This window comes from Nerophis ophidion, unplaced genomic scaffold (assembly GCF_033978795.1).
Source record: "Nerophis ophidion isolate RoL-2023_Sa unplaced genomic scaffold, RoL_Noph_v1.0 HiC_scaffold_57, whole genome shotgun sequence".
NCBI classification, from domain to species: Eukaryota; Metazoa; Chordata; class Actinopteri; order Syngnathiformes; family Syngnathidae; genus Nerophis; species Nerophis ophidion.
Genome location: NW_026906979.1, coordinates 412,501 through 422,500, shown reverse-complemented (window position 1 = coordinate 422,500; position 10,000 = coordinate 412,501).

The following is a 10,000-nucleotide window of genomic DNA, read 5'->3' as shown; positions in this document are numbered from 1 at the left end:
TAAGTATGTGAACGAAAGAGGCTAAGGAGGCTGGAAGTTAGGCCTCTCTCGTTGTTGGACTTAGAAAAAATCCACTTTTTTTGCACGGGATTTTTTCTAAGTGTCACATGGAAGAGGCTAAACAGGCTGGAGGCCAGGCCTCTCTCGTTGTTGGACTTAGAAAAAATCCCAAAAGTGGACACTCTGACAAAATCACGCATGTTGACACTTAGGCAAAAAATCCAACTTTTGCTCCACGGAAGAAAGAGGCTAAGGAGGCTGGAACTTAGGCCTCTCTCGTTGTTGGACTTAGAAAAAATCCACTTTTTTTGCACGGGATTTTTTCTAAGTGTCTCATGGAAGAGGCTAGACAGGCTGGAGGCCAGGCCTCTCTCGTTGTTGGACTTAGAAAAAATCCCAAAAGTGGACACTCTGACAAAATCACGCATGTTGACACTTTGGCAAAAAAGCCAACTTTTTTGGACTTGGCCCGGCTTTTCTTCCATTTGTCCCCCACTTGGGCTGGTTCACTCCTGGGTATCTTTTGGTCATTCCCGGGGGCCCCGGAGCTCGCGCAGCTCGCTGCGGGACTTCTGGAACTCCATCCTGGGTAGGATTTTTAATCAATTTCGGACCTTTTTCCAACTTTTTCTCAAATTGTCCCCCACTTTGGCTGGTTCACTCCTGGGTATCTTTTGGTCATTCCCGGGGGTCCCGGAGCTCGCGCAGCTCGCTGCGGGGCTTCTGGAACTCCATCCTGGGTAGGATTTTTAAACAATTTCGGACCTTTTTCCAACTTTTTCTCAAATTGTCCCCCACTTTTGATGGTTCACTTCTGGGTGCCTTTTGGTCATTCCCGGTGTTCCTGCGGCTCGCGCAGCTCGCTGCGGGGCTTCTGGAACTCCATCCTGGGTAGGATTTTTAATCAATTTCGGACCTTTTTCCAACTTTTTCTCAAATTGTCCCCCACTTTCGCTGGTTCACTTCTGGGTGCCTTTTGGTCATTCCCGGTGTTCCTGCGGCTCGTGCAGCTCGCTGCGGGACTTCTGGAACTCCATCCTGGGTAGGATTTTTAAACAATTTCGGACCTTTTTCCAACTTTTTCCTCAAATTGTCCCCCACTTTCGCTGGTTCACTCCTGGGTATCTTTTGGTCATTCCCGGGGGTCCCGGAGCTCGCGCAGCTCGCTGCGGGGCTTCTGGAACTCCATCCTGGGTAGGATTTTTAAACAATTTCGGACCTTTTTCCAACTTTTTCTCAAATTGTCCCCCACTTTTGATGGTTCACTTCTGGGTGCCTTTTGGTCATTCCCGGTGTTCCTGCGGCTCGCGCAGCTCGCTGCGGGGCTTCTGGAACTCCATCCTGGGTAGGATTTTTAATCAATTTCGGACCTTTTTCCAACTTTTTCTCAAATTGTCCCCCACTTTCGCTGGTTCACTTCTGGGTGCCTTTTGGTCATTCCCGGTGTTCCTGCGGCTCGTGCAGCTCGCTGCGGGACTTCTGGAACTCCATCCTGGGTAGGATTTTTAAACAATTTCGGACCTTTTTCCAACTTTTTCTCAAATTGTCCCCCACTTTCGCTGGTTCACTTCTGGGTGCCTTTTGGTCATTCCCGGTGTTCCCGCGGCTCGTGCAGCTCGCTGCGGGACTTCTGGAACTCCATCCTGGGTAGGATTTTTAATCAATTTCGGACCTTTTTCCAACTTTTTCTCAAATTGTCCCCCACTTTTGATGGTTCACTTCTGGGTGCCTTTTGGTCATTCCCGGTGTTCCTGCGGCTCGTGCAGCTCGCTGCGGGACTTCTGGAACTCCATCCTGGGTAGGATTTTTAATCAATTTCGGACCTTTTTCCAACTTTTTCTCAAATTGTCCCCCACTTTTGATGGTTCACTTCTGGGTGCCTTTTGGTCATTCCCGGTGTTCCTGCGGCTCGCGCAGCTCGCTGCGGGGCTTCTGGAACTCCATCCTGGGTAGGATTTTTAATCAATTTCGGACCTTTTTCCAACTTTTTCTCAAATTGTCCCCCACTTTTGATGGTTCACTTCTGGGTGCCTTTTGGTCATTCCCGGTGTTCCTGCGGCTCGCGCAGCTCGCTGCGGGGCTTCTGGAACTCCATCCTGGGTAGGATTTTTAATCAATTTCGGACCTTTTTCCAACTTTTTCTCAAATTGTCCCCCACTTTTGATGGTTCACTTCTGGGTGCCTTTTGGTCATTCCCGGTGTTCCTGCGGCTCGTGCAGCTCGCTGCGGGACTCGTGGAACTCCATCCTGGGTAGGATTTTTAAACAATTTGGTACTTTTTCCTCCTTTTCCTCCATTTTTCCCCCACTTTCGCTGGTTCACTTCTGGGTGCCTTTTGGTCATTCCCGGTGTTCCTGCGGCTCGTGCAGCTCGCTGCGGGACTCGTGGAACTCCATCCTGGGTAGGATTTTTAAACAATTTGGTACTTTTTCCTCCTTTTCCTCCATTTTTCCCCCACTTTCGCTGGTTCACTTCTGGGTGCCTTTTGGTCATTCCCGGTGTTCCTGCGGCTCGTGCAGCTCGCTGCGGGGCTTCTGGAACTCCATCCTGGGTAGGATTTTTAAACAATTTGGTACTTTTTCCTCCTTTTCCTCCATTTTTCCCCCACTTTCGCTGGTTCACTTCTGGGTGCCTTTTGGTCATTCCCGGTGTTCCTGCGGCTCGTGCAGCTCGCTGCGGGACTTGTGGAACTCCATCCTGGGTAGGATTTTTAAACAATTTGGTACTTTTTCCTCCTTTTCCTCCATTTTTCCCCCACTTTCGCTGGTTCACTTCTGGGTGCCTTTTGGTCATTCCCGGTGTTCCTGCGGCTCGTGCAGCTCGCTGCGGGACTTGTGGAACTCCATCCTGGGTAGGATTTTTAAACAATTTGGTACTTTTTCCTCCTTTTCCTCCATTTTCCCCCCACTTTCGCTGGTTCGCTTCTGGGTGCCTTTTGGTCATTCCCGGTGTTCCTGCGGCTCGTGCAGCTCGCTGCGGGACTTGTGGAACTCTACCCTGGGTGGGATCATATGATTTTCAACCCATTTTGGACCTTTTTCCCGACTTTCCCTCCATTTCCCTCCCACTTTCGATGGTCCACTCCTGGGTGTCTTTTGGTCATTCCCGGGACCCGGGAAGCCTCGGGCCTGCGGCGGGACTTGTGGATCTCCATGCTGGGCATGATTTTATGAGTTTTCTGGACTTTCTCTTCCCCGGGACCCGGGAGGCACGCGGCTGGACGTTATGCCCCCTAAAATCCCTCCCTTTGCTCGTAAGGCCAATTTTCCTCCGGATTTACTCTCTATAGACCCCAAGGAAAAAAATACCCGACCGGCGTCCATTTTTGACATCGGTCTCCAATCTAGGGCACGCGGGCCGAAAGCGGTACGCCGGTTCCGAAATCTGGCCCCCGCATTTTTTGGGTATTTTTTGAAAAAAATGGCATTTTTGGGACCGGGGGGACTTGCTGGACTCAGTCCCGGGTGCGGATTTTGAAAACGTTGAGGACTTTTGGATTTTCCCCCAGCTTTTCTCCCCCACTTGCAGTTTGACTTTGCGGGGTGCGTTACGGCTGTGCCGGGCGTCCCTGGACTCGGGTGGCCAGCTGCGGGGCTGGTGGGGGACTGATTTTTGAACACTTTGAGGACTTTTGGCTACTATGCCAGCTTTTCTCCCCCACTTGCAGTGTGACTTTGCGGGCCTTGTTACGGAGGTGCCGGGCTTCCCTGGACTCGGGTGGCCAGCTGCGGGACTCGTGGGACTGATTTTGGAACACTTTGAGGACATTCAACTTCTTTCCCAGCTTTTTTCCCCTCCACTTCCAGTTTGACTTTGCGGGGTGCGTTATGGACGTGCTGGGCATCCCGGAACTCGGGCGGCCGGCTGCGGGACATTTTGCCCTCCTCCAAACCCCAGCCCTCTTTGTTTATCATGCCTATTTTCTGCTGGACACACACCCTCTCTTTTGAGCTGCCTCTTTTTTTAAATTTGGATATGATTTATTGATGAATGGATTTGTTTTCCCCTTTTTAAATGATGGTTGATGTCTACCTTTTTAATACTTGCTTCTGGCTGCAGCCGAGACTTACAGTGTGATGCATCCAACCCCAACCCTGGTTTTTGTTTCCCTTAAAAACTTGGGGAAATGGACAGCTTTTTGGGGGGGCACTTCCAGCAAATGGAGGGACCTATTTGGAATTCCCCACCCGGGTGGAGATCCACGGCGAGCCGGCCTTCCTAAAGGGACAGCAACATGGACACTCTGCCATCATTGCAGCTTCTTTTTTTTTTTTGGGGCACTCTGTCATATTTCCAGCTTTTTTTCGTGCTGACTTCCAGCAAATAGAGGGACCTGTTTTGAATTCCCTACCCGGGTGTAGATCCACGGCAAGCCGGCCTTCTTAAAGGGACAGGCACCCCCCTGTCCCTTGACACCTGCTTCCCTCCTCGGCGTCACCGAAATCCCACAAAATGACTCAAAATAGGGCCCCAAATGACATCACTCGGTCCGGTTCTTTGGGTCTCACTCGGGGGCTTCTTTGACTCTGGAAGGCATGGTGAACCAAAAGTAGACACTTGGAAAAAATCCCCACTTTACAAGTTGACACTTTGAAAAAAAATCCCGACTATATAAGTTGACACTTGGAAAAAATCCCCACTTTATAAGTTGACACTTGGAAAAAATCCCCACTTTATAAGTTGACACTTAGAAAAAATCCCCACTTTATAAGTTGACACTTAGAAAAAATCCCGACTTTATAAGTTGACACTTAGAAAAAATCCCCACTTTATTTTGGAAAGGTTGGTACACCAAAAGTGGACACTTAGAAAAAATCCCCACTTTATTTTGGAAAGGTTGGTACACCAAAAGTGGACACTTAGAAAAAATCCCGACTTTGACTTTCGCAGGTCTATTACACTAAAAGTTGACACTCTGTCATATTTCCAGCTTTTTTTTGTGCTGACTTCCAGCAGATAGAGGGACCTATTTTGAATTCCCTACCCTGGTGCAGAACCACGGCAAGCCGGCCTTCCTAAAGGCACAGGCACATGGACACTCTGCCATAAGTGCAGCTTTTTCTTCTAAGGGTGCAGCGGCGGCGGAAGTCCACCGGAGGGCTCCAAATCCCCGCTTTCCTTTTTAGGCTTAAAGTGGCTTTTCCCTCCTTAAAAACTTGGGGAAATGGACAGCTTTTTGGGGGGGCACTTCCAGCAAATAGAGGGACCTATTTGGAATTCCCCACCCGGGTGGAGATCCACGGCAAGCCGGCCTTCTTAAAGGGACAGGCACATGGACACTCTGCCATCATTGCAGCTTCTTCTTTTTTTTTTTCCCCTGTCATATTTCCAGCTTTTTTGTGCTGACTTCCAGCAAATAGAGGGACCTGTTTTGAATTCCCTACCCGGGTGTAGATCCACGGCAAGCCGGCCTTCTTAAAGGGACAGGCACCCCCCCTGTCCCTTGACACCTGCTTCCCTCCTCGGCGTCACCGAAATCCCACAAAATGACTGAAAATAGGACCCCAAATGACATCACTCGGTCCGGTTTTTTGGGTCTCACTCGGGGGCTTCTTTGACTCTGGAAGGCATGGTGAACCAAAAGTGGACACTTGGGAAAAAAATCCCCACTTTACAGGTTGACACTTGGAAAAAAATCCCCACTTTATAAGTTGACACTTAGAAAAAATCCCGACTATATAAGTTGACACTTAGAAAAAATCCCCACTTTATTTTGGAAGTGTTGGTACACCAAAAGTTGACACTTAGAAAAAATCCCGACTTTGTTTTGGAAGGGTTGGTACACCAAAAGTTGACACTTAGAAAAAATCCCGACTTTATTTTGGAAGGGTTGGTACACCAAAAGTTGACACTTAGAAAAAATCCCGACTTTATTTTGGAAGGGTTGGTACACCAAAAGTTGACACTTAGAAAAAATCCCAACTTTTACACTTAGAAAAAATCCAGCTTTTTGTTGCTGACTTCCATCAAATAGAGGGACTTTTTCCATGTTTCTTAACCGGGTGTCGATCCAAGGCGGGTGGGCCTTCTGGAAGCGACACCCTCCTTGACACTTAGAAAAAATCCAGCTTTTTGTTGCTGACTTCCATCAAATAGAGGGACTTTTTCCATGTTTCTTAACCGGGTGTCGATCCAAGGCGGGTGGGCCTTCTGGAAGCGACACCCTCCTTGACACTTAGAAAAAATCCAGCTTTTTGTTGCTGACTTCCATCAAATAGAGGGACTTTTTCCATGTTTCTTAACCGGGTGTCGATCCAAGGCGGGTGGGCCTTCTGGAAGCGACACCCTCCTTGACACTTAGAAAAAATCCAGCTTTTTGTTGCTGACTTCCATCAAATAGAGGGACTTTTTCCATGTTTCTTAACCGGGTGTCGATCCAAGGCGGGTGGGCCTTCTGGAAGCGACACCCTCCTTGACACTTAGAAAAAATCCAGCTTTTTGTTGCTGACTTCCATCAAATAGAGGGACTTTTTCCATGTTTCTTAACCGGGTGTCGATCCAAGGCGGGTGGGCCTTCTGGAAGCGACACCCTCCTTGACACTTAGAAAAAATCCAGCTTTTTGTTGCTGACTTCCATCAAATAGAGGGACTTTTTCCATGTTTCTTAACCGGGTGTCGATCCAAGGCAGGTGGGCCTTCTGGAAGCGACACCCTCCTTGACACTTAGAAAAATTCCAGCTTTTTGTTGCTGACTTCCATTAACTAGAGGGACTTTTTTCATTTTTCTTAACCGGGTGGTGATCCAAGGCAGGTGGGCCTTCTGGAAGCGACACCCTCCTTGACACTTAGAAAAAATCCAGCTTTTTGTTGCTGACTTCCATCAAATAGAGGGACTTTTTTCATTTTTCTTAACCGGGTGTCGATCCAAGGCAGGTGGGCCTTCTGGAAGCGACACCCTCCTTGACACTTAGAAAAATTCCAGCTTTTTGTTGCTGACTTCCATTAACTAGAGGGACTTTTTTCATTTTTCTTAACCGGGTGGTGATCCAAGGCAGGTGGGCCTTCTGGAAGCGACACCCTCCTTGACACTTAGAAAAAATCCAGCTTTTTGTTGCTGACTTCCATCAAATAGAGGGACTTTTTTCATTTTTCTTAACCGGGTGTCGATCCAAGGCAGGTGGGCCTTCTGGAAGCGACACCCTCCTTGACACTTAGAAAAAATCCAGCTTTTTGTTGCTGACTTCCATTAACTAGAGGGACTTTTTTCATTTTTCTTAACCGGGTGGTGATCCAAGGCAGGTGGGCCTTCTGGAAGCGACACCCTCCTTGACACTTAGAAAAAATCCAGCTTTTTGTTGCTGACTTCCATCAAATAGAGGGACTTTTTTCATTTTTCTTAACCGGGTGTCGATCCAAGGCAGGTGGGCCTTCTGGAAGCGACACCCTCCTTGACACTTAGAAAAAATCCAGCTTTTTGTTGCTGACTTCCATTAACTAGAGGGACTTTTTTCATTTTTCTTAACCGGGTGGTGATCCAAGGCAGGTGGGCCTTCTGGAAGCGACACCCTCCTTGACACTTAGAAAAATTCCAGCTTTTTGTTGCTGACTTCCATTAACTAGAGGGACTTTTTTCATTTTTCTTAACCGGGTGGTGATCCAAGGCAGGTGGGCCTTCTGGAAGCGACACCCTCCTTGACACTTAGAAAAAATCCAGCTTTTTGTTGCTGACTTCCATCAAATAGAGGGACTTTTTTCATTTTTCTTAACCGGGTGTCGATCCAAGAATGGTGGGCCTTCTGGAAGTGACACCCTCCTTGACACTTAGAAAAATTCCAGCTTTTTGTTGCTGACTTCCATCAAATAGAGGGACCTATTTGGAATTCCCCACCCGGGTGGAGATCCACGGCAAGCCGGCTTTCCTAAAGGGACAGGCACATGGACACTATTCGCAGCTTCTTTTTTTTTTTTTGGCACTGACTTCCAGCTAAGGGTGCAGCGGCGGCGGAAGTCCACCGGAGGGCTCCAAATCCCCGCTTTCCTTTTCAGGCTTAAAGTTGCCTTTCCCTCTTTAGAGCCTTGGGCAAATGTACAGCTATATTTTGTGCTGACTTCCAGCAAATAGAGGGACCTATTTTGAATTCCCTACCCGGGTGTAGATCCACGGCAAGCCGGCCTTCTTAAATGGACAGGCACCCCCCTCCCGGAACACCTGCTTCGCTCCTCGGCGTCACCGAAATCCCACAAAATGACTCAAAATAGGGCCCCAAATGACATCACTCGGCCCGGTTGTTTAGGTCTCACTCTGGGGCTTCTATGACCCTGGAGGGCATGGTACAGCAAAAGTGGACACTTAGAAAAAATCCCGACTTTTAAAAGTTGACACTTAGAAAAAATCCCGACTTTATTTTGGAAGGGTTGGTACGCGAAAAGTTGACACTTAGAAAAAATCCCGACTTTGTTTTGGAAGTGTTGGTACTCCAAAAGTTGACACTTAGAAAAAATCCCGACTTTGTTTTGGAAGGGTTGGTACTCCAAAAGTTGACACTTAGAAAAAATCCCGACTTTGTTTTGGAAGGGTTGGTACTCCAAAAGTTGACACTTAGAAAAAATCCCGACTTTGTTTTGGAAGGGTTGGTACTCCAAAAGTTGACACTTAGAAAAAATCCCGACTTTGACACTTAGAAAAATTCCAGCTTTTTTTCCCTCTGACTTCCATTAAATAGAGGGACTTTTTTCATGTTTCTTAGCCGGGTGTCGATCCAAGGCGGGCGGGCCTTCTGGAAGCGACACCCTCCTTGACACTTTGTCATATTTTCAGCTTTTTTGTGCTGACTTCCATTCAATAGAGGGACTTTTTTCATGTTTCTTAACCGGAATGTGATCCAAGGCGGGTGGGCCTTCTGGAATGGACACCCGCCTGGACACTTAGGGTTAGGGTTAGGGTTAGGGTTGGGATTAGGGTTAGGGTTAGCGGGGCGTTCTTGAAGGGACTCCCTCCGGAACACCTTGTCATATTTCCAGCTTTTTTCCTCTGACTTCCATCAAATAGAGGGACTACTTTTGACTTATCGACCCGGCTGGTGATCCAAGGCCGGGGGGCCTCCTGGAAGGGACCCCCGCCTGGACACCTAGGGTTAGGGTTAGGGTTAGGGTTGGGATTAGGGTTAGGGTTAGGGTTAGGGTTAGCCAGCTTTTTGTTGCTGACGGCGGGTGGGCCTTCTGGAAGCGACACCCTCCTAGATACTCTGTCATATTTGCAGCTTTTTGTTGCTGACTTCCATTAAATAGAGGGACTTTTTTCATTTTTCTTAACCGAGTGGTGATCCAAGGCGGGTGGGCCTTCTGGAAGCGACACCCTCCTTGACACTTAGAAAAATTCCAGCTTTTTGTTGCTGACTTCCATTAACTAGAGGGACTTTTTTCATTTTTCTTAACCGGGTGGTGATCCAAGGCGGGTGGGCCTTCTGGAAGCGACACCCTCCTTGACACTTAGAAAAAATCCAGCTTTTTGTTGCTGACTTCCATTAAATAGAGGGACTTTTTTCATTTTTCTTAACCGGGTGGTGATCCAAGGCGGGTGGGCCTTCTGGAAGCGACACCCTCCTTGACACTTAGAAAAAATCCAGCTTTTTGTTGCTGACTTCCATTAAATAGAGGGACTTTTTTCATTTTTCTTAACCGGGTGTCGATCCAAGGCGGGTGGGCCTTCTGTAAGCGACACCCTCCTTGACACTTAGAAAAATTCCAGCTTTTTGTTGCTGACTACCATCACATAGAGGGACTTTTTTCATTTTTCTTAACCGGGTGTCGATCCAAGGCGGGTGGGCCTTCTGTAAGCGACACCCTCCTTGACACTTAGAAAAATTCCAGCTTTTTGTTGCTGACTTCCATTAACTAGAGGGACTTTTTTCATTTTTCTTAACCGGGTGGTGATCCAAGGCGGGCGGGCCTTCTGGAAGCGACACCCTCCTTGACACTTAGAAAAAATCCAGCTTTTTGTTGCTGACTACCATCACATAGAGGGACTTTTTTCATTTTTCTTAACCGGGTGTCGATCCAA